The 24,840-nt window shown below is 45.8% G+C and overlaps 1 long non-coding RNA gene across 1 annotated transcript in view; it reads left to right on the top strand.

The window, feature by feature from the left end:
- The first annotated feature begins 2,780 nt into the window (after positions 1 to 2,780).
- Positions 2,781 to 24,840, top strand: part of LOC124517040 (uncharacterized) — a 34,806-nt gene continuing 12,746 nt past the window's right edge. Inside the window, exons 1-2 of the long non-coding RNA XR_006963280.1 lie at positions 2,781 to 5,306; positions 6,961 to 7,036. This is a non-coding gene — a long non-coding RNA (uncharacterized LOC124517040). The remainder of the gene's footprint in view (positions 5,307 to 6,960; positions 7,037 to 24,840) is intronic.

Here is a 24,840-nt window from a genome sequence, read left to right as displayed (position 1 = left end):
CAAGTGTCTGTATGACTGGGACAGTGCTAGACAGTGACCAGAGGCTGTGACAAGGCACAACTGAGCTCGCTAGCCTTTCTCATCCTCTCTGGGGTGTTTGGAATGATAATCTGTTCCCTTTAGACTGAGTAAGAGCTTGGGTTTCTTGGAGGACTAGAGGGGGAGGCTTCACGTGTGAGCAATTGGACATATGGGGTTCCAGCAATTAATAGGAAATAGGAAAAATAAAAGAGATGTGGCTGTATTTACACATGCAGGTGGTAAAGAGGAACATGCCAGAGGGGGACAGATGATGGGAAAAGAGGAATCAGGATATTGTGAAGTTGACCACTACTACCCCTCCCTATCCAAAGGACCAAACAAAGTCTATCACGTGGACTCCATGGCCCCACGCCTTCCAGGTTCATTTCACACTATTCTCTTCTACTCCAGTGGCCCTGGTCTTCTCTCTAGTGCACACACCGCCTGCCTCAGGGCCTTTGCATATGCTGTTCTCTCAGACTTCAGCTTTTTTCCCACAGTTCTTCCCCTGGACCTGACTTCTTTCCTGTGAGATAGACAAGGAAGGTATTAGTGACTCTTTTTAAAAGAAAAAAAAATCAGAAAACAAGGACAATCTAGATGAGGAGAGGCCATGACTCGGAGTAGGGGTCATTGATGAGAAGAAAGTATCAGAACCAGAGACTCTCTCTGGCTGCCCCTCCCCATCCTCTTCCACGATTCCTCTCCAACTTCCCTGCCCTCTTTTCTGTGTTTCCTCTTTCCGTGTCCCTTTCTCCTTTCCTCTGTCCGTCTCTGTTCTTGTCCCCTTCCTCCTGAGCCTCCCTCACCCCAGGGCCCCTGACTGCAGAGGGTGCCGTGGTGAGATCTTCTTGCTAGAGCTTAACCTTCTACCAATTGCTCTCTTAGAACGTGGCCTCTTCCTAGAAATTACCCTGTTTGTTCCTCTTGCACCTGTGGGCGTATTGCTTCTATTCACGGTGAAGTCCAGACCCCATCTTCCCCAGGAAGGACCCCCTCAGACACAAAGGGCCGGGTTTGGACGCTGCCTCACCGTTTCAGCCAGTGGCAGCGTGTATGCATCCATAGCACTGTCTTTAAAAAATGGGTTTTTACACCATTAAGCCCTGCCTGGTGGTAGTTGAAACCCATGGCAATGCCTCTGACCGCTTCGGTGGTTTGTACAAAGGTTTCGGGGACTAGGAACCCAGTCAGGTGAAGTCACATCAATTCAGAGAAGAATCTCAGGAAAGCAGGGAAAAATGAACCCCAGAATGTCGGAAGGGCAGGCATGACCTAGCTCCAGACACTGCCCCTCTGTTCTTCCTCCTTCCTGTTCCTCCCCGTCTCCCTTCATAATTTTGCTCTGCACGGTGCGTGTAACGGCTGCTCTCTTACCCAGTCTTCGGGTCCCAAAGGCTTCCATTCCCAGTGTCCACTACCTACTGGCCAGATATGTGTGTTTGTGTGTGTATGTAATATATAAACTTTGTGTAGGTATATGTACAGAATATGAGCTACCCGGTTTCTACATATGACAGTTCCAAGTTCTGAGAGATGGACTCTGGTCAGCCCAACATAACATAATCAGAGTATCGTTCATAGGCTGTGTGGGTCACCCCAACCAGCTGTGGCCAAGGAGGGTCACTAACCTAAAACAAGGCCACCTGGGGCAGTCAGACCTGTGGCAGGAATGTGTCCAGCAGAGGACGGAGGAGGGTGGACCGTGTGTGCACCCTAAACTACGCGTAGCCCCAAACTGCTTAGGTCCGATGACAAGCGCAAACAGGATGAGGTCACTGTAGGACTTTTTTCTCTTCCTAATTCTGCTATTGTTTACTCAAGAAGAGATGTATTTTTCTAGTTGGAAGCCATAAGAAGAAGCAGCAACAGTTTAAGGTTCTGCTCTGGAGAAGATGGGGGGAAAGTGGGGCTATTTAGATAGGCATTCCTCGTGAGTCTTCCTTTTTAAAACAGGCATTTTTATTAAGCTGGGACTGGCTATGATTCAGAGAGTAAAGGAAGGATAGAGCAACAATTCCTGATGTATGAAGCAGCCGTAGAAGAGAAGGAAGTCCCGCCATTTGCAACAAGGATGGACCTTGAGAACATCACGCTAAGTCAAATAAGTCAGATAGACAAAGACAAATACTGTACAATCTCACTTAGATGCAGAATCTAAAAAACCAAACTCACAGAGACAGGGACTATAATGGTGTTTTCCAGGGGCATGGGGGTGGGGGAAACGGGGAGATGTTGGTCAAAGGGTACAAACACCCAGTTATAAGATGTGTAGGTTCTGGGGGGCTTAATATACAGCTTGGTGACTATAGTTAGCAATTCTGTATTAAATATTTGCAAGTTGCTAAGGGAGTTGATCTTGCATGTTTTTACCACACACACACACACACACACACACACACAAAATAGTAATTTATGAGGTGATGGAAGTGCTAACCTTATTGTGGTAATAATTTCACAGTATATACATGTATCAAATCAGCCATTGTGTGCCTTAAACTTACACGATGTTGTATAGCAATTATATCCCAACAAATCTGGGAGGAAAATAATTCCTGACCATAAACGATACAGACCTTAAGCCCTGCAAGAGTTTAAATGTCAGGCCTGTCAGCACAGCCGGGGCCCTGAGCTCTGACTAGGATCCTTTCCCGGTGCCGAGCTGTCATTTAAGGCTGAGTCTCTGTTCTTGACCTTAAATTCCCATTGTAAATAAATCCACTTGTGGCTGCCAGCAGGGAAGGGGCAACAGCCGCGATCACTGACAATTCTGTTGCGGGAAGAAGAAGAGAATGTGAGTAAAGAGCAAGTCTCCCCTCACATCCGTTAGCACTTGGGCAAAAGACCACCATTTGCCTGAAGCAACCTGCTGAGTAATGTACACACAGGTTATGTCACTACAGCAAACCTATGAGGGGACTATTGTTAACTTTACAGAACAGGAAATAGGGTCAGAGAGGTTAATGAACTTCCACAAGCTCGCAAAGCGAGTATGTGGATTTTGCACCCACGCTCCAGAGCTTGTGTTCCTGCCCGCTATTGTAATGATTTTGCAGATAGCGGGGCATGTTCATATCCGGTATGTTTTCCTTCCTCTAAACTGTTCCGTTTTTAGCTGTAGCGAAATGATGTACATAGGGTTGAACTGCTGTGAACGAAAGAAGTCAGTAATGAAAATGATTTTAAAAGACTGCAAAGCTTTTCATTATAATCTTAGTTCCTCAAATTCAATAGCGAGCCCTCACACTCTGCGTTAGATACTTTATATCCTAAACCTACAGTCTGTGGGCCCACGTCCCAAAAAAGATCCCATTCTGTGAGTAGGATGATACTGCTTATCCTCTTTTAGCACGTAGAGCAGATGTAGATTCGTGTACGGTGTTAGAAGGATGAGCAACCCCCCGTGGTGGCTGATGGGCATTTGCCCGTGACGGCACCCCACCACGTGTGTGCTGTGGACCCTCTAGATCTGTGTCGATGACTGCATATTTGTTACAGCATTTGTTATAAATAAGGAAACAGCCACCATGACATGGCTAAGACAGCTTTAAAGCCAAGCAAACAAATATAAAGCCAGCAGTTACTTGACACGCCCACATCCCAGCATCCGTGGATGGTGTGGTCGATGCGTAGACAACGTCCATGGGACAGAGAACCTTTTCCAAAAGGGACAGATGGTGACCACTGTTCTCCAAGAGCACTGCAGTTCAGCCACGGGCCCTGTCAGCTGAGTGCATTGCCTCCTGCTCGGACAGAAGAGAGCAGGTATAATGCAGCACCTGCTAGACCTCGGACCGGGCAAAGGACCCACCCACCCTGCCCACAGGGCATCAAGGCTGTTGACAAAGGCTTATTCAACATCAGTATGATACCTAGGAAGTCACAAAAGGCCCGGTTCTTCAATCAGTTTTATTGAGACTATATTATTTACATGCAGTAAAATTTACCTTTCAAAAAGATCTACAGTTCTATAAATTCCAACAAATGCATGTGGTCATATAACCACGCCACAATCAAGACATAGAATGCTTCTGTTATTCGCAAAGTTCCCTCCTGATCCTTTGTTGTCAGTCATTTCCTCCCCACACCAGCCCCTGGCAACCACTCATCAATTCTCTGTCCCTGCAGCTTTGCCTTTTCCGCAATAAATGGAATCATATGGTGTGTAGCCATTTGAGGCTGGCCTCTTTCTCTGGGTACAATGCTGGTTTCTGCATGTATAAGGAGTTTGTTCCTTTTTACGACTGAGCAGTATTACTATGTAGTAGTTAATTTGTTCGCCGGTTGAGCCACATTTGGGTTATTTCCAGTTTGGGGTAATTATGAATAACATTGCTATAAACCTTCACATACAGGTTTTCATGTGGACGTGGTTTGCAGGCTGGACGGTCTGGTAAGCACATGTTTCCACTCCAGCCGTGCATGAGAGACCCCCTTGCTCCGATCCTCACTAGCATATGGTCTTGCCCACGAATTGACTCTAAAAACAGTTAAAAATAGTTGCTAATGACGGGCAGAGTTTGTTTTGTTACCTAAACGCAACGATTCTATACACTTTAGATCAATCCGAAGAAGTTAATGATGAAATAAAGTGTTGTTCTGGGTAACTGCACCCTTAAATTATGGCTTTTTCCCAGTCACTATTTAATTAAAACTCTTACAAACATCCTAGATACCCAGGTAGCAGGTAGAATAGCAATTGATCTCATGCTCCACGGATATTTTTAAACATTCAAATGAGGTTGTATTTTCATTAAAAGGAAGCTTTCAACTTCCTTAACGTTGTTTTGAAAAGATTGCGAAGATTCCTGTGCTCTGGGGAAAACCAAAACCAGAATTAGAACAATGGCAACCTTGGACTGTTCTCATTTCTCTTGCAGGAAATGGCTTTTTTTTTTTTTTAAGTTAGCTGTCTATATGCTACATATGGATTATCTACTTCCAGAATTATACACAAGCAGTTTAGAACATTGAGTTGCTCCAAATTTGCCTTGAATTCACCTCCCTTCCCAAGACAACCGATTTTTTTCCAGTTAACCCAGGCATACGTACTCCAAATGAATGTTAAATAATGAGCATCAGTCCAAATGGAATATAATTGGAGTATTAACTATGTGATCAAAATAATTATATAAACCAGCGTCAGGACAAATCCAACTTGAAGTCGTCACCATCTTTGGGGCATTGATTCTGCAGCTGTCCTTCAGTAGCCTGGGAAATTGAGAATAAAACGGAGGAGCTATGTCGGCCACAGAGTGACGGGGAAAGACACGGAGGAGAACCACGTGAGCAGAACTTTTCTTTCCTCCCGGGCCTGTTTTTCCAGCAGTAGTTCACAAGCCAACTGAACATTATTTGTGAAATCCACACGTGGAGGCTTCTGTCCCTGGTAGCTACCTGTCCCTGGTAGAATTGTTGAATGTTTCAATTACTAGGTAGACAAGGGGCTACCGATTTAGTCTCACAATGGCTTCTAGATGGCTCTGAAGTTGGTTGAGATTTACAGGGCTATCCTGGGAATAATGAGAAGGCAACTGTCAGTCAGGTCCTGACCCTGAACTACCAAAGCCCCAAAGAAGCTGAAAGGTAGGCAGGGAACGTCTCACAAAGTGGCTCTGTGACTCATGATAACCTTCAGGAGTCCAGCAAAATTATGTGTTTCCTCAGCAATTAACCCCAATAAAAGAGAAGAGTGTGAGGATAGAGTGGAACCAACAGTGGTTAAGCAACGACGATGTGCTAATAGTTCATGCTGGAGTCCATTTATGAACTTTCAAATCCTACCCACCGACCTGTGAAAGAAATACTGCCTCTCATAATTACTCATCACTGGGAAACTGAGGGTCAAAGAGGTTGCTAACCTTACTCATGTTACCAATTAGGTGGCCAAACTCACAGTCCCACCAGATCTGACCCCCAAAACCCCGCCCTCACTTGTGGTCCCAGGAAAATACGGGATGCCCACTTAAATGTCCAGGAAAACAACAAATATGTTGTTAGCATTTGTACGTCCCCAATATTGCACGGAACATGCAGATATTAAAAAGTATTCCTTGCTTAGCTGAAATGTAAATTTAACTGAGCTATACTTAAAAAAAATATAACTATATTTTTGTTTGCTAAATTTCACCACCCTGGCCCTCACTGAAGTTTTCTGGCCACCCAATGGGATTGCCAGTATTCTGCTGTTTGTTCTCCCGTATTAGATCATTGCACGAAGATTCCTTCCCGTTGTATACATTGGGGGATGGAGTGAGGAGGAAGGGGTCTGAGGGCGGGCTCCTCCTGAGCACAATCACGAGTGGGAAAATAATAAGCATTTCCTTTCTTCGGGATCACTGAGCTATGCTGGGGTTGGAAAACGCCTGGCTGGCCAGGTCGTTTTCCATGATGTCCACGTGGCTGGTTTTGAGCTTTCCAAAGTTTGTCCTTGTGGAGCCCTGGCCTCTGAGATACTTTGTGCACAGCTAACTTTGGGAAATGCTACAAATGGCACCCCTTGGAGAGTCGTGGGCACAGGAGATCACTGTAGGTCCTGAGAAAGCCTATAGGAAAGACTGCAGTTGGCCTTCTGCAACTGAGAAGCTGTCACGCTCCCTGAAAACAACAGTGGGAGCCCCTGCCTTTGGGATGAGGGGAAACTCGGCCCTTTCTCGGGTTCCCTTCTGAGACTGTTTCTGAGAATCCATGAGCCATGTTGATATGTTCTTTTTAATTTGGGGGCCTCGGAAGGGAGCTGGGCCAGCAGCACTCAGCTGCTAGCACCGAGCTTATGTGGCGCACAAGTCCTTAGAGGTGCCGCTGTCTGGATTGAGCTGCACCCCGTTTACACGTCCCTTCCTGCCACCTTGTCACCTGCTTGCCCGGGCTGCTGGGCTCCTCCACGTTGGTTTGCCCCGGGCTTTGGCACTAGCCTGCTCCTTAATTCCATTTTTCCAGCACGGAAGAGGCAAGCAGTGTTGGAAACCGGATGACTCCCAGAACCTCCACAGTGTCCCCTGCACGAAGTGTGTCGGTAAGTGCTTAGCAACCGGCTAGACGAGTTTGATTCCTAGTGTGTGTACTTCCTGTGGTGTAAATACCCCGCCGCCGTGGCTGATTTCATCGAGGGGAGTTGGGAAGAGATGCGCAGTGGTGCGACGTCCAAAGAATTTCCACCAACTGACACGATAGCCCTCAACAGTACAGGTAATAGAAAATGTCATAAAATAATTAAGAAGCAATGAGCTTGAGTATTTGTTAACTCTATTTTTAATATCATTTATTAAATGTCAGTTGACATAATTTAATTTTTAAAGTTTATTTATTTATTTTGAGAGAGAGAGAGAGCAGGAGCAGGGGAGGGGCAGAGAGAGAGGAAGAGAGAGAGAATCCCAAGCGCGGAGCCTCATGCGGGGCTCAAACTCACAAACCATGAGATCGTGACCTGAGCAAAATCCAGAGTTGGACGCTTAACTGACTGAGCCACCCAAGTGGCCTCGTAATTTAATTTTTAATGACGGCCATGCCTACCAACTAGCTTGCAAAATTCATGACAATTTTACCATTTGTCGAAAGTCCACACAGCTAGCTCCTGCACACCACTGCGGCTTCAGGGTAACTTGCTCCTTAGCCTCCAGCCTGGCTCCAGATTGCACAGCCTACAACTCCCACCTGCCATCCGCCTCTCCCGTCCCCACCCCAACCAAAGGAAGGCCCTTGAAACCGTTTTTGCCCTACCCAGAATCCAGGCCTGACTTTCCCCCAGAAAGAGTTTCCCCCAGAAACACTCTGCAAATTAATGAAGACAGACTTTTCTATTACAAGAAATGCCTTTACCTTGAGTCATCCTATTTCAGAACAGGATACTTGCCTTAGTTTGCATATATATAACGGGTATCAGTGTATTTTTCCCAAAGCAAATGAATTAACTGCACCTCCAAAGGTGACTTCTAGACTCTAGTTGGAAGTCAGCACAGTGGAGAACCACTAAAGCTTTAGAATTGGGGGCCAGTTTTTCCCCCCAAGATTTCAGAGACTTCTGGGCCAAATCTTAGATGGGGCTCCGAGCCTCTCAGCATCCCTCTTCCCAATTGCTACAGAAGAAAAGATTTTCCCAGACATGTGGCCTATGGGGGAGGCTGGTGTTGTTGGTTGTATTGCCTTTCCCCAAAATATGTTGGAGTCCTATAAATGTGGCACCTGTAAATGTACCTTACTTTGAGGGATTGCGTTGGGTGGGTGGGTGGGGGGGTCTCCTGCCTCTTTTCTTCCTCCTGTGGACCACACTGCTTCAAAGAACCTGAAAACCTGCACAGGAATAAACAGATCTCTGCATAACTAACCCCGGGTCATTCTGTCCTGATCCTAAATCATCCTTAACTTGTGACCCATGCAAACATGCATTCACCTCTACCCCAAAGGTTTATCACTAGCCACAGACATTTCTCTCCCCATGCCTCCTAAATAAATCACTTCCCACCTAGGGTCTGAGAGTTCTGGAAGTCTCAGGAATTGAAATAGTTCACCTTGGAAAACCTTAATTCAGTTGGGTTTTGTCTCACAGCAGATGTTATATAAATACTTGATTATTGATAACATTCCCACTTCGCATAAATGTTTCTGCCATGTTGAAGGCGATGAGAAGAGAAATGATATAATTATGGCAAACTAATTTTACTAATTACTCAGAGCATGACAGTCAGGGGTTCCAAAAGATGAGTGGAGAGAGGACCTGGGTGCCGAGCTCTGAGGTTCCAGGGTACACGGTGGGCCAAGCACTGGGGTATATGGGGGTTGGAGAGCAGCCAGTGTCCTCGGCTGACCAATTCAGCAGCCAAGGGTATGGCTGAGACCTTTCTGGTTCCAGCTCCCAGAACTGTCCCCGCACCTCTTCTTCTGATCCCTTCATTCACGGCTTCCTGCCCCCAGGCCTAGTTGTTGGCATAGTTGCCCCCAGCCGCCAATCTAGGTGGCCAGGCCCGCTACCCCTAGAGGTTCAGGAGGGGATGGAACTCCTGAGCTAAGTTCAGAGGAGGAGGTTGTCCAGGCCACCATTGTGGCAACTCCCACCCCAGGCCATCTGTACCTGCTGCCACTGTGGGCGTGTGCACGTAGATCCTCTGCAGGGTTTTGCCCGACTATTCCCGAGTTGTTATGTTGTTGTTTTACTGCTTCTGAAATACCTAAATCCAAGATCCAGTCACCTGGGAACCCCTGGAAGAATAATTCTTCCAGAATTCTGGCCCCAAGTGGCTAAACCTGGGATGATGTGCCCATGGTAGGTCATGAGAGGTGACGTGATTGGTGGCCTCTAATAAATCTCTCCTCCCTGCATCTAGGACCTGGGTCGTCTCCTCCCAGTGGCTCACACTGGCCTGTGTGCACCAGCACAGGTGACCCAGGCAGAGGCTTCAGAAGCACAGCTACATGGGCGTCTATCCTTGTCTGCCAGAGATATCATATGGAAGAGAACTGAGGCTCCCTGGCTGGAAGCCCCAGACATTTGCATGAGGCCTTCTCAGACCCTATAGCTTCATGAGTAACCCCCCAGAGGACTGCCCAGCTGAGCCCAGAATGGTGAGCAGGTAATGGTGGCCATTGGAGCTGCTAAGATTTGATGTTGGTTGTTACCCAGCAATAGGTGATTACACACTACCCTTGATCTGCAGAACTTTCTTTCATTCACTCAAGTCATACCTTCCGGAGCACCTACTGTGTACCAGACTCATTGACAGGGAGCAGGGAGACAAAGAGGAACATAGAATAGCTTCCAGCAAAGAGCTCAAGGTTCCAGGTTAGAATATACGACATCCTGGTCAGGGCGCCAATAAGAGGTTCATGGCAAAGATGGGATCTCTCCTTCTTTCTCTCTTGAATTAAGTGAATCCTTCATAAGGCACTCCTATCGAGTGCCAGGTTCTGTGCCAGGCATAGCGGTGAACACAAGAAGCAAGACCCATGGAGCCAGTGGCATTTAAGACAGACACTTCTGGTCCCGTGCTTGTCTTTTGTCCTGGGAGGAGACGCCTGCTCTTCTCGCCCCAGTACATATGTGGTCTACCTGGGGGGGGGGGGTAGCAGAAGGAATAACATTATTTCCATAATAAATACTTTTGAGCAAGGCAACCATTTAATATTCTTTGTATCCAAGTGATTTAGGCCAAAAAGTAAATTTCAGCGAAGATGTTGTTAATTGAGATGTTGGCAACAATGGCATCTCCAACGCCTTTCTGTGAGACGCGTGGTGGTCGTTCCTGGGCAGTGAGTATCAGTGACTTGATTTCTCCTTCCCTTCTCTCAGCCACCTATTTATGAGTGGCCTGAGAAGGCAGAACGAGGCAGGAGTTAGACGTGGCTTCACATCTGCTAACAAAAGCTGGGGACAGGAAGATGGCTCCTTTGAGGGCATCTGTCTAACTCTTCTGGAGTGGTGTCATTGGAGGTGTCCCAGGTTGGGTTCTCTGGGAAGCACACTCTGAGATGGAGATCAGCCGCTGAAGTTTGGTAGGGAGTATTCTCAGGATCAGCACCTGGGGAAGAGGAAGGAAGGAAGCGGGACTAGACCAGAGAAGGCGGGCTTCAGCCAACCCCATGGGGAGCTCAGAAGCTGGCCTGGCTTTTCAGATTTGTCTTACACTGAGGGGCCAAGGCCTTTATACTCCTGAGTCAACCACTCATTGGCTTCCCAGGAAGTGGGGTTCTCTGGGGCACAATAACTGTTTTCAGGCAAGGTAATTCCTCAAGGGGGATGACAGCTGAGGGCCACCTGCTGGCAATATTTCCAGCTGCTGACAATCTAGTTCTTTAATTCTAAATGGGATCTGGGTACATTCCAACATCTACCACGGAGGATGAACAGGATCTGTCCTCAAGATAACAGGAACGTTTTGTCGGTGCTGAACTCTGCCTATCATTCTTTTTGAGCACCTGTTCTTCCTATACAGTAGGTAACTGGCTGTGTCTCCTACAATGTTCTCCCATTTGACCATTTCAGAATAAGCATGATTGTGATGATAATGGAGGTGAGGAGGAGGAGGAGATCTGAGTTAGGAGATAAGCTATTCGTTTAAAGACTTGCACTCTTAAAATACACACAAGCAATCCTCTGTTATATTTGCTGACCAAGAGGGGTGCCTGGGTGGCTCAGTCGGTTAAGCGTCCAACTTCGGCTCAGGTCATGATCTCATGGCTTGTGAGTTCTAGCCCCGCGTCAGGCTCTGTGCTGATGGCTCGGAGCCTGGAGCCTGCTTTGGATTCTGTGTCTCCCTCTCTGCCCCTCCCTCTCTCGTGCTCTTGTCTCTCTCTGTCTCTCAAAAATGAATAAACGTGAAAAACAATTTTGCTGACCAAGAGACTAAATAGATGAACACATTTTTTAGTCGGCTCGTCAGTATCCGGCGGGAACCTTTTAACAGACCGGGTTTCAGCCTGAGGAATCCACGCTGGCATATGGGGCTTGTTGCTGTGTGTGGTCCAGGCCTTTTGGGTTATGCTGTCAATCAGATAAGCTGGGGAGAGGAGCCAGTCTTCCCTTGGCTCACGGAGGGTACTATGGCCTTGATGCTTACAAGGATGTGTGCAGTGGAAGCCAGGAGATAATTTAGTTCAAAAATTTTTTTCTTTCTCAGAGTCACGAAAGGTATTTATCTCTGATCTCCACAAACCATAAGTACAGAGAAGTGCCATTTTATAGTAGGTAAAATAATGTACTTAGTCCCTTCATCATCTCTGTCCGAATTCACATACCATATGTGAAAACGACCCTTTTCTCTCATCAATTACAAAACAAATATAGAAAGGTTTTTCAAACTAGTCACTATAAGGAGTCTGTTAAAACAAGCATCTCTGTAAGACAGAAATATTCTAACATGCGCAGAAGTAAAAAGATGAATATATGAACCCCCCATGTACTCACCCCCCAGCTTCAATAGTTACCAATATCTTACAAATCTTACTTCACCTATCCCCTTGATTTTTTTTCTGGAGTGTTTTGAAGTAAATCCTAAACATCATATGATTTCACCGGTAGGTGAATATTTCAGTGTGCCTCCCTACCTGATAAGGATGTTTTGTTTGGTTTTTTTTTTTAAGATAACCAGCATGGCACTATCCTAAAAATTTTGCCATAATTCCTTGACTTCACTTACTCTTCAAACTTCTTTGTCTTAAAAATGTCGTTTCAAGGTTGGTTTATTCGGGTTGAGACCCAAAGAAGATCCATACGTTGCATTCGATTCGAATGTTTCTTAACCCCTTTTATTCGATTCTGTTGCACACTTTTTTAAATAATGCCATTGATCTGTTTGAAAATGGGTTATTTGTCCTGTAGAATTTGCACATTTTAGATTTGGCTGGTCGCTGCCTCAGGGTGTCATTTAACCAGTTTCTCCTCCAACTGTTTCTCCTGTAAAATGATATTTACATCCTGAGTTGTGATTAGATTCAAGTTCAATTATTTTAGGCAAGCATTCTTCCTAGGTGGTGGTGCACCCAACTATTGTTTCTTGTCACGAGGTGTGTTATTTCTGCCGATCCCATGTTTCCCAACGCCTGTCTGTCCTAGATGAGCCAGTGGGTCAGACTGGTCACTCCATTAGGAAGCCTTTCATCTTTAGATGTGCTTTCTCTTGGGGACATGCTACCCTTTCCTGCCCTCAAAGGCTCGCCTGATATTTGGCAGCATTCACCGATGAGTGTAGCCTAGATCCACTATTTCAAAGTGGCAAAATGGTAATTATTAAACTTTCTGAAGTTATTGGCTGGAATTCTTCTGTTGAAACAAATCAGAGGGGCGCCTGGGTGGCGCAGTCGGTTAAGCGTCCGACTTCAGCCGGGTCACGATCTCGCGGTCCGTGAGCTCGAGCCCCGCGTCGGGCTCTGGGCTGATGGCTCAGAGCCTGGAGCCTGTTTCCGATTCTGTGTCTCCCTCTCTCTCTGCCCCTCCCCCGTTCATGCTCTGTCTCTCTGTCCCAAAAACAAATAAAAAAAAAAAATTAAAAAAAAAATAATAAAAAAAGAAACAAATCAGAAACAAAAGACCTTCCCTCATGAATTATCAGGCAAGAGTCCATTTCAATGCCATGGTTAAGTGTGTGATATTGTTTGATTTATGTTGACCAAGGGACTCCTAAAGAAAAGAATGACTTAAACGCCCATAGCAGCAGAATTTGGGAGAGAGCCTGGCCGCTGGCCTGTAGGCTCGATGCCACTCTCTTCTTCCGTGTTCTTTCCGGGCCCTCCGTAGGGGCTTTTAGTCCCGTTTCAAAGCCACATCAGCTGGGACCGTGCTGTGGCAGTCCTGTTCTTTTTCTTTGGTCTTTATACTTTGTCTTGATAGTATCTATGCTCTGCCTGAAATATATACAATAGTTTCCCTTATTTTGGGAAAAAAAAATCCTTCTCTTATGCTGCAATGCCTAATGTGTGAGTTCCTACAGAGTTTCTACTGAGATGGTGTAGCCATCTTTCAGTTCGGTTTCCATTCATCTCTTATACCTCATGCCTTGACCAAAGCAAATCCTACCATTTCCCAAATATGGGCTGTGCATTCCTTCCGTCACTTCTTTACTCACACTGTTTCTTCTGCTAGAATTTGTCAGAGCTTCCTATCCCCAAAGATTTGGTTCAAGTGCCGTGTCTTCATGAAACCATTTCTAATTATCCTACCAGAAGAAAGAGATCAAGTTCCCAGTTGCCCAAAGAAATGTGTACCCGTGTGGGATATAATCTATTAAACTTTTGAAGAGATCTGCTAAATAATGCAGAGAGACAATAACAGACGCACACAAAATTTAGAAATGGAAAATAAAGGAGAATACAAGCGCGTTATTCTGGTTAACAGAGCTGCTGTGATTGAGCCATGGATCCAAGCTTCCCAAGAGCTTGAGAAAATGAGAGAAATGCTTAAATTATGTGCTTTTCAGTACTGGAAGAAATCTTTTCAGTTCCATAGTGGTATAGGAAAATTTTCTGGGCTCCAATTTCCGAAATAAACTTTTCAGAGGGGGTTATATGGGTGGTATCGTGAACATCGTTTTATAGCAAGAGCAGAAATAAATTTCATGTGGCCGTTTCTCATAGCAGCATTAGATAATCTTATGTGGAGCTAATCAGATTTAGTTCAAGTATCAAGGCTTCTGGTGTTCTAATCTGATCAAAGGAAATTCCGAATACTTACAGGAATAAATGGAACGCACATGCTACATAGGCAATCATCTGGGTTGACCACCTTTCCCATCCAGCGCGATGAACTGGGTAAACGATAGTTTAAGTTGAACCTATTGGTGAGAGTATACATCGCTTGATCCTATATTTTGCTGCACAAGGGTTGGTGCATATAATTTGGAAACCAAGTAAGCAGGTGGTAGGGTCAATAACCTTCTGTGGGAATTGAGAAGTTAATCTGTGTTCTCACTCAGATGGAAGGTCATTGTGTCCATAGTTAACTATAGACAAAGCTAGGGGTTCCCTAAAAAGGCTGTCTTTGATGGGCTCCTGAAATTGAACACCAGGATCTCTAGAAAACATTTTAGGGCCTAGACATTTTTCAAAATAGTTTTTAAAAATTATCCTACAATCATACTATGACCTCAGTAGCTTTCTTCTAGAATAACTGGTTCTCTACGATATGGCTCCTGTCTGCCTCCATGGGAATGTCCCTATGTAGCTTGACAAGGAAGCTTTCTTCAAGGCATTATTTCACGCCATCCAAATATTCAACACTGGATTTTGCAGAATGTCTGATGAAGATACTTGTTGCTTTAATTTATTTAAGAAGATTTTTACTCTGGAAAATTTCGAACATACATAAAAGTAGAAATACTGTAACTAACCTCCAGCTAAAACAATTATCTACATTTTAATCTGCTTGTTTTTAATTATAACAGTAAAACACATGATAAAAGACAAAAATCAAAGAGTACCAAAAGACATTAAATAAGGTCCCTTTTGCCTTCTACTCCAAGAAAACCTCTCTTAACAGTTCTACAGTATCCTTTCAGAAATGTTCAGCACATATATGTATGCACATTAGTTCTTTTTAAAAAATGATCACACTGTTTTTCTTACAGGTATTTTATTTTTCTCTTATACATACTGGTTTTCACCTTGCTGCTTTTTTAAACTTAATAAAATACCTTGGAGAGATTGCCATTCTTCTGGGTATAAATCCACTTCATTCTTTTATTAGTAACAAAAAAATCTCTCTCTTTTTTTTTTAAACAATAATCACCTTTATGTACTTCTGACTATATACCTACAGTTGTTCATCTTTCTTTACATATATTAACTCTTAATCCTCACAACATCCCTACATACAATTATCCCATTTTACAGATGGGAAAACTGAGGGATGGAGAGGTACACAGCTGGTGAGTGTCAGAGTCTTATGCCCTTAACTACCTCACTGGCCTGCTTCTATGTAACACAATGTTGTCCATGGTACATGCTATTCCACTGCATGGACCTACCATACTTTATTTATTTATTTATTTAGATTGTTTCCAATTTTGCCTGCTTTATTAGCAATGCTGCTGTGACTTCTGATTAAACGTGGAAATTTGAACACTAACATTTATTGCCTATCTCTCCTGAGACCCCACTAATGTCACAGGAAAATTGTATGCATGCACAAACACCCAGAAAAAAAACCATAGGGACGAAGATAACAGGGAAAGAAGGTGAAAGTACCAACATTTTGGAAGCCTGAAAAGTAGATAGATGACCAGTAACTAAGAACAGATCAGAGAAAGTTGAAACCTTCATGGTATTGGGCGAAACCAAGAAGCAGATCTGTTGGTGTTTCAGAATCTCAGGAAGGTCAGGCACCTGGAGCTTCTGAAAGAAGGAAGGTGTGGCTGAAAACAAGATAACTGGTTGAAAATGTATGAGATGATAACACTTTTAAACAATAATAAAGCAGAATATTCTCATGACCTTGGAATCGGGAAGGATTTCATACAGAAGAAACAACAGGCACTAACCATAAGGAAAAGACTGGTAGATTCAATGACTTCTCTTCATCCGAAGACACCATAAAGAGAGGACAAAAGAAAACCACAGAGTGGGAGACAATGTTTGAAATACATGTAAATACAACATAGTATTCAAAATACATGAAGGACTTTTGGCAGTAAGAAAATAAGAAAAAGAGCAAATTTTAAATATAAGCAGGACACTCCAACAAGCTCTTCACAAAAGAGAAAATCCAAATAGTTGATAAACAGGGGGAAAGCTACCCAATGTCATTTTTCATCAAGAACCTGCAAAGGAAAGCCATAATGATATATGCTTACGTACCCGGCATATTGGTAAAATTTGAGCAGTTCTAATAATACCAATTGTCGACAAAGAAAGGCACAGACACTGTTGGTGGGAATGAACCAGGGGTAGGGACCTTGGAGAACAGTTTGGCATTCTATGACCAAGTGTGAGGTATGCGTCCCCTATGACCTAGATATCTTACTACCAGGACTACAACTGTGATTCTGACACCAGTTCTGATGTGGGGTTTTTTTTACCCCCACACCAAGCAAATCTCCCACACCAGATCCCACAGGCTAAAGGCTCAGTCCCACAAGACTGCCCCCGTCCCTTCCAACACCAACCACAAGTCCAAGATGTTACCTGGTTCTTCTGACCAATGGGCTGTAAATCAGAGGTTTCCATGACCCCCTCCTTGGAGTCATTAATTTGCTACAACAGCCCACAGAACTCAGGGAAACATTTTACTCATAGATTGCCAGTTTATTATAAAAGGATGTCACTCAGGAACAGCCAGATGGAAGGAAGAAATTCATAGGGCAAGGTACGGAGAAGAGGTGTGGAACTTCCATGCCCTCTCCAGGAGCACCTCCTCGTGTTCACCAACCCAGAAGCTCTCAGAACCCTCTCCTTTTGGGTTTTTATGGAGGCCTCATTACATAGGCATGATTGATGAAATCATTGGTCATTGGTGATTGAATCAACTTCCACCCCTCCCCCTCCCCAGAGGGGAGAAGGTGGTGAGGGTGGGACTGAAAGTGCCAATCCTCTTAGCATTTGGTTGGTTCCCTTGGGAACCAGCGCCCCGCCCCCCCATCCTTAGGTGACCTAGGGACTTCTCAAGTCACCTCATTAACATACCAAAAGACACCTTTATTACTCTTACCACTTAGGAAATCCCAAGGGTTTCCTGAGCTCTGTGCTGGTCACAGGATAAATATATATATATTTCTTATTATAAATCACAATATCCCAACACCCTACAGGGATCTGTGCAGACAGGCACCAGGATGTATGACCGAACAGGCTCAGGTCGTTGTTTCACAAAATAGCCTCAAAGTAGAAACGACCCAAGTGTCCATTAACAATAGAATAGATAAGTAATTTCTGGCATAGACATTGGTTCTGTGGGATCCTGTAAACAGTGAAAACAAATATAGACTTCATGCAATAATACAGATGAATCGCAAAAAAGTTTGAAAAGCAAGATGCAAAAAATGCAATATGTCATTTGTAGAATTTTAAAAACATCTAAGAGCTGGAAAATGTTAATTCTAATAATGTTATTTGTCTAGTCAGGCACGACACAAAATCCCAAAGTCCATCGAGGAAACTCACGTGGCCCAAGCTGCCTCCTGGGGACCTTTCCAGGGTCTCTGTGCATCCCAGCCTCAGGAGATCTGGCCCTGCTTCAAGGCCAACTCCTGCTTACCTGGCTTGCCTGCCCCCTAGGCCTGCCCCTCAGAGCCCTTCTTATCTCTCTGCTGAGCTACCCCAGCCAGGCGCCCAGTCAGCCTCCCTTGCCCAAACCCCTTGCCCCCCAAAGCGTGTGTACACAGTAGCCTAACTGCAGGCCTGGGCAATGAATGCGGCTCTGTGGTCAAGACGGTGGGCCCCTGGGCTCAGACTTGGGCTTCACATCACTTAAAGGCTTTGTGATCTTGAGCAAGTTACTTAACCCCTTTGTGCTTCCCTCTCTCACCCCCAAAACGAGCATATTAATAGAACCCACTTCATAATGGTCATTCTGAGAAATAAACCAATTAGTGTACCGGGCCCGGCCTAAGTACCTCAGAAATATTCATTATCATTACCTGGAGAAGGTACAAATGACATCAGTGGTGTGAATCCCCCATGTTGGAAACTTCTCACCGGGCAGTTTTCTCCACGGCATCTGCATCTTGTCCATCGTGGCCACCCCCACCCCCCCCCCCAGTTCTTTCCCAAGGCCGTACTTCTCCATTTCTGAACTTCCTTTGCCCCTACCCTTTGACTCCGTTCTGTAATTTCTCAGACAATGTAGCTGCCCCCTGGGCCCCCACTCAGTTCCAGGCCTGCTCCTGCCTCTGCTCAGCCAGAAGCTCCCACACACCCCCTAAGCACAAGGCCACCCACCTCAGGTGACGACAAATGCCAGGGACAGCAAATCTTCGGTCCCCCCAGCTCCACTGAGCAGGAGGGAATTCGTTTTCCCGTGGAAATGAGTGATGCCAGTGCCCTTCAAATGGAGAAGCCACTACAGTCACCTCCGGTCTTCAATAGCAAAATGTTCCTTGTCCCTTATGAACAAATGCAGCCGTTTTTCCTGTTTGATTTGCCTCGGCCGTCTTCCCAGCGGAACGGAGGGTGGGGACACCGTGTTCCCCGCTGGTTCTGCGTCTGGGCTGTCATCCTGACCAGCCGCTGGATGGACACCGTCTATGGAGTCCAAGGTTGATCAGGTTGGAGAAACAACTATCCACATAATCCTCATACCTGACCCCGAAGGCACACTGTGATCTTTTCTCCGAAGGGACATTCAAGTTGGGGGAAGGGCAAAGAGTTCTTATTACAGGTGCCTGGGAGCCCTGATCTGGCCCTCTTGAGAGCCACTGGAGGCTTGGCTGCATGTTGTTTTGGGGGGCTCCCCCCCTCCCGTAAAGTAGAAGAGAAAGACACCTAAAGCCTTGGAGATAAGAAAATTCAGTTTGTAAAAAGCAGGACTCTTGGAGCAGATAGTCACAACGTGATGGGAAAGGTGACACCACAGCGTATTTACTTTAGAAGCCAATTATGCCAGGCGCCTGGGTGGCTCAGTCGGTGAAGCATCCGACTTCAGCTCAGGTCGTGATCTCACAGTTTGTGGGTTCGAGCCTCACGTTGGGCTCTGTGCTGACAGCTCAGAGCCTGGAACCTGCTTTGGATTCTGTGTCTCCCTCTTGCTCTCTGCTCCCTCTGTCTCCCTCCCCCACGTGCTCTGTCTCTCTCTCTCTCTCTCTCAAGAATAAATATATTCTTTTAAATTAAAAAAACATAAGCCAATTATGCCTCATCTCCAAACAGGTGTGGTGTGGGATCCACAACATTCAGAAGCAAAATATGTCCCTTTACCATATTTTTTATCCAAATCCAATTAAACATAGTCTGCGCCTTCACTTGACAAGAATACCAAGAAATGCACTATCAGTCAGGTTGTGGGGTGCCCCCTGCTTGCCTAGGATGCTATGAGTCTGTCCAGAAAATGTGGGGAAAGGCCTTTGGTTTTAGGCCATCCTGAATGATCCGGTGGTCCGGCCCCAGCTAACTGTGCCAGCTGCTAGGGCCTGTCGGAAGGTGGACGGCCATGTTCTTCCTGAGCAAAACTTGGACACAGAGATCTTTAGCCTCACAGCTTTGGGTCTGGTTGTCTGGTCACCCTATCCGAAGTCCTGCCACCAGCAGGGTGCTGCAAAGGAAGTCGGGGGTGGAGAAACCCAGCCAGTCAGGCCTGCAAGATCTAACCCTTGTCTCAGGGGCCAGACCACTCCTCACTTTCTCAGCCCCCTTGGCCTCTTGGTAGGCTGGGCAAATGGAGATTGGACTACAGAAGAGAAGGCGATTGATGGAAACAGATTCAGGAGTGGTATGAACAAGGGTACTCGGGCAGCCTCCGGACCAGGAAAAGGGGAGGAAACATTCTCCTGGAGGCTGCAAAAGAAACACTGCCGGTTGACACCTTGATTTTAGCCCAGTGAGACCCATGTCAGATTTCTGACCCCCAGAACTGTGAAATCAGTTTGTGTCATTTCTTTCCTTTTCTTTTCTTTTCTTTTCTTTTCTTTTCTTTTCTTTTCTTTTCTTTTCTTTTCTTTTTTCTCTTTTCCTTTCCTTTCCTTTCCTTTCCTTTCCTTTCCTTTCCTTTTCTTTTCTTTTCTTCATTTGCCTATAGCTGGCATACAATGTTACATTAGTGCCGGGTATACAACATAGGGACTTCTCTGGTCACCGGCCCACTTGTCACTGTCCACCACTACCTCAATACCATTGACTAGATTCCTTTTTTTTAATGTTTACTTATTTTTGAGAGAGAGAGGCAGAGCGTGAGTGGGGGGGGGCAGAGAGAGAGGGAGACACAGGAATTGACAAGGAATTGACTATATTCCTTATTGCTGTGCCTTTCATTCCCATGACTTATTCATTCCATAACTGGAAGGAAGCCTGTAACTTTCCCCTCCACTCGTGCCCCCCTCTCCTTTTCTCTGGTAATCATCAGCTTGTTCCCTGTATTTATAAGTATCATTCTGCTGTTTGTTTGTTTATTCATTGGGGTTTTTTTTGGGTTCCACATATAATGAGATCATATGGTATTTGTCTTTCTCAGTCTGACTTATTTCACTTACCATAAAACCTTCCAGGTCCATCCATGTGGTCGCAAATGGCAAGATCTCATTTTTTTTGATGGCCGAGTAAGATTCCATTGTGTGTGAGTGTGTGTGTGAGGGTGTGTGTCTTCCTCATCTATCTGTCTGTTGGGAAACACTGGGCTGCTTCCATATCTTGGCTGTTGTAAATACTGCTGCACTAAACATGGGGGTGCAGGTATCTCTTCAAATTAGTGTTTTGTTTTCTTTGGGGAAGTGTGTGTCATTTGAAGCCTCAAGTGCGTGGTCATTTGTGACAAATGCAGACCCTTTCGTCAGGGGACAATTGAGCTCTGTGGCCCAGACTTTTGAAAATTAAAGTTTTAGCAAGGTTAGAGAAACCCAGCCCCTCCCAGGACCCTGAGGCGAGGCTACGGGCCTGCCTTGAGGGAGGATGGGAAAATATCTTCATCTCCTTCACACGAGCTCGCAGCGGGATGTAAGACACAGCTGATTTCTCAATCACATGATCCTGTCACCCGGGAACATCTGAAGCCCTAGTCATGGGGCTCTCCTCCAGGACCCCTGGAACTGGCAGGTTTCTGCAGTGCCTCCGTAAAGCTTGGGGCCTCGCAGGTCCAAAACCAATGCTTAGGGGCGCCTGGGTGACTCAGGCGGTTAAGCGTCTGACTCTTGATCTCAGCTCAGGTCATGAGCTCCTGGTTCGTGGGATAGAGCCCCACGTCGGGCTCTGTGCTGACAGCCTGGAGCCTGCTTGGGAATCTCTTTCTCTCTCTCTCTCTCTCTCTCTGCCTCTCCCCTGCGTGTGCACAGGCTTTCTCTCTCTCAAAATAAGTAACCTTTAAAAAAATGTTTAAAAAAGATAAGTGAAACCAATGCTTAAATAACTCATCCTTGGCTGGGTGAGCCTCTGTCATCTGGACTACCGAAAGTCTGCCGACCAGTTCTTCCTAAGAGGAGCTCCGATGATGGCCTCCTAAGAAGGGCTCCCTGGGGAGAGGCAGGGCTCATTGGAGACCCACCAGCAGGGTGAGTCTGGGCACAGTGCAGCTGAATGTGGGCACAGCAGGAAGGAGGGATGAGGTCCAGGCCGTCCATGCGGGGCGTTGCCTTGGCTGGTGTCTCGGCAGGACAGGGCTCCCGCTGCATACTGTCAGGCTGCAAAAACAGGGCATTAACAGGTAAGAATCCCGCTTATTGGGGGGAAACCTACAGCCTATGGGTTAACCGTGCTTTGTTTTGCCTTCCTAAGATAATATTTCATATTTCTGGGGCGCCTGGGTGGCTCAGTCGGTTAAGCGTCCGACTTCAGCTCAGGTCACGATCTCGCAGTCCGTGAATTCGAGCCCCGCGTCAGGCCCTGTGCTGATGGCTCGGAGCCTGGAGCCTGCTTCGGATTCTGTGTCTCCCTCTTTCTCTGCCCCTCCCCTGCTTATGCTCTGTGTCTCTCACTCTCAAAAATGAACAGATGTTAAATTTTTTTTTTTTCATATTTCTAATGTACATGAAAGGAATCAATCCTTTTTACTTTTCTCATCAAAACTTTAGGTCGTCTGGTTAAAGGCAAGCGTATCAGTGTCTCATTGCTGCTGTAACAAACAACCACAAACTCGGTTCAGAAAAACACAAATGTGTTATCTTCCAGTTCTGGAGATCAGAAATCTGAAACGGGTCACGGGGCTAAAATCAAGGTGTTGACCGTTCCTTCTGGAGAGCTGGGAAGAATCTGTTTCTTTCCCTTTCTCAGTTTCTAGAGGCTGTCCAGGTTCCTTGGCTCGTGGCCTTTCCTCCTACCTCTGCTTTTGTTGCCCCATCTGCCCTAACTCTGAGTCTCCTGCTTCCCTCTCTCACTTCTAAGGACCTTTGTGATCACGCTGAGCCCACTTGGATGATCTAGGATGATCTCCCCATCTCTAGATCTTTAACTTAATTACATCTGCATAGTCAGTTTTGCCACGAGAAGGATCATATTCATAGGTTGCAGGAGTTAGGACACGGGCATCTTTGGGGGCCATTATTCTGCCTACCTTAGCAAGCCAATTTACGAAGATATTTTAGAACCTAGCTGTAAAACACCTGTTCATGGAATCTTCTTGAGGGAGCCTAGTGCTGTCCACAGATGCCTGGCATATACTAGTGACTATTTGCTTCTTTCTCTCCTAGCTGTCTGTATCCATTTGTTCGCTCATGAGTCCTTCCTTTCCAATAGACAGTCAGTCCTTAGAAGCAGCTGTTGGAGATGATCCCATTGTGAAATTTCTAAGGCTCTTCACAAAGGGCCTCCAAGGACCTATGGATGAACAAGTTCTTGATTAGCCTCTAGCTTCCCTCCCCCAGGGTCTGAGGGCCAGCTGATTGGCCCATTACCAGAAAGAAAACATTCTTATTTCTAGCTGATCAGAAACACACATGCTTCCGGAAGATGGGGCCAGACATTGCCTTACTTCTCCCTCAGTGTCCTCCCCCACCCCATTCAGATCTTTCTTCCATGTGCTAAGAGGATCTCTGCTTTCTCTCCCTTCCTTCCTTCCTTCCTTCCTTCCTTCCTTCCTTCCTTCCTTCCTTCCTTCTTCTCCTTCCTTCCCCACCTCTTCCCCAGGATCCTGGCTCCACCCTGGCAGCAATCTACAGGATCATGAGGAACATTCATCCTGCACCATCCAGGAAGGCAGAGCTAGGTCCCTCCTCCTGCCCTCCTCAGCACAAGTCACAAAACTTACGTGTTCCTCAGAGCAGGACGTGAACAAGACAAGCCCTTCTCACCAGGGCTCTCACATTGACCACTAATGTGTATTATCCTATTGAATATGTCTGCCTAGCTCATCTGTCTTGCCAAGACTCTCTCTCCACAGGGGTAGGGCAGAGGAAGGAAGGCTTTAAGGGGGGCAGTTTCATTCTCCCACAAACAAATAAACAATTGAATAAATGAATGAATGAATGAATGCATGAATGAGTGATTGATCCCATGTCTTTAACCCCCTCCTATCTTTTTTTTTTTTGTTAATGTTTATTCATTTTTAATATAGAGAGACAAGAGTGCGAGCTGGGGAGGGGCAGAGAGAGAGAGAGGGAGACACAGAATCCAAAGCAGGCTCCAGACCCCCTTGGTTGGGGGTTTTGAACCAACCAACCATGAGATCATGACCTGAGTTGAAGTGGACACTTAACCAACTGAGCCACTCAGGAGCCCTCCGCCCCCCCCCTCCCGACTCCTATCTCATACCTCATAAAACACCGGAAACTTTGGTCTGACGAATTTGTCTTTACTGCAGAGATCAACCAGCACCCACATCTGCTTGCTTATGTCTCCTGCATCCGGTACATACCAACTTTCTGCCATGACTTTGGCCTCTCAATATAGTGAGAGACGAGCTTGACTACGAGAGCAGTCTGTCTTCCCTTTTGGTATGCTGGCAACTATGAAATTCCAAAAATGTCAAGTTAGAAGGTTACTTCATAATTTATGCTCCAGCCATCTCAGTATTATTTTCTCAACTGTAATTGTCAAGGGCCCCACAACTGATTCCGCCAAAATCTGTTCATTACCACACCAGTCACGTTTCTGGATATTAATTTAAATGCATAAAGCATGCTAGCACCTTCCTGCCAAAATGATGTGTTGTTACACGTTACTCTCAGCCCAGGCTAGCACGTGCTGTGATGTCAAACCTGTGCCAGGAATATTCTCCTGTGATCTTTCAGGGTGATTCTAGGTGTCTGAGCAAAACAGAGTCCCCTCTTTGAGCAAAAAATCTCCCAGAAACAGCCTCAGTGAGGCTCCTCTGGGAATTGCCTGGGCAGTAACAGCATCTCTGTTTGACTAACCAAAACAGTCAAAAGTTCTGTCTTAGGAGGGGCGCCTGGGTGGCTCAGCCGGTTAAGCGTCCAACTCTTGATTTCAGTTCGGGTCACGATCTCACAGTCATGGGATCCAGTCCCGCATTGGGCTGAGTGTGGAGCCTGGTTAGGATGCTCTCTGTCCCTCTCTCTCAGCTCCTCCCTCTCCCACTCTCTCTCAAAATAAATAAAACGTTAAAAAAAAAAAAAAGTCCTGAGACTTTTAGGAGAGTAGGGTTCACTCTCCTGAAAATCACTTGGGGAAGGTGATTTCCAGTCTGTGATGTTTTACTAGAGGTCCTTGGGCATAGGTGGAAACAGGAAAAAAATCTCTGCTAGGACCGTGGATTTTCCAGTCTAGACTGAGACCATAAGTGGGTGTGGCTCCATAAAGTCCCAA

This window comes from Lynx rufus, unplaced genomic scaffold (assembly GCF_022079265.1).
Source record: "Lynx rufus isolate CCGP_SWC_20201006 ecotype Redwood Valley unplaced genomic scaffold, mLynRuf1.p SCAF_20, whole genome shotgun sequence".
Lineage (NCBI taxonomy): Eukaryota > Metazoa > Chordata > Mammalia > Carnivora > Felidae > Lynx > Lynx rufus.
This window is presented reverse-complemented; position numbering and strand designations above follow the sequence as displayed.